Genomic DNA, 526 nt, shown 5'->3' with positions numbered 1-526 from the left:
CAATAGCGATTCATACAAGCTAAATCTTCTAATCAATGGTGGGCCAATAATGAATTTTTTTGCATATGTATTAAGACGCTTGGCCTGATTTCGAAATTGTCCAGAGTTTTATATGTTGTTTTCATTGCAAAATGATGGGTCTCCTTCCATAACTTTCCAATTACGAGTACGAGAATTGAAAGACATGAAAATTCTCAATTCTCTACGGCGTCTAGTAGATAGAAACAAGAAAATCAGAAGAATCTTTCTCTCTATTCACTATCATTCCGCGTCTTCGACTTCTATTAGTTTCTTTTCTTCTTTAATGCAATAGCTATAGTTTGATATAAGAATCCATTTCTCAAAGTAATGGAAACCATTCTCTTATAGGAAATGGTTCGAAAATCGCTATTCCACCTTTTAGGTATCGTGAAAAGTGATACCTGTGAAGATCGTGCATTTCAGTCAAATTCAGATCCGTTTTTCGAGTCCATGATATAATATAACCAAATTGGATAGATCTTCCACCTGTTTAGCTAAGAAAGAA

The sequence above is a fragment of the Triticum urartu genome, unplaced genomic scaffold (genome assembly GCF_056163025.1).
Source record: "Triticum urartu cultivar PI428250 unplaced genomic scaffold, HENAU_Tu73 scaffold1689, whole genome shotgun sequence".
NCBI classification, from domain to species: Eukaryota; Viridiplantae; Streptophyta; class Magnoliopsida; order Poales; family Poaceae; genus Triticum; species Triticum urartu.
This window is presented reverse-complemented; position numbering follows the sequence as displayed.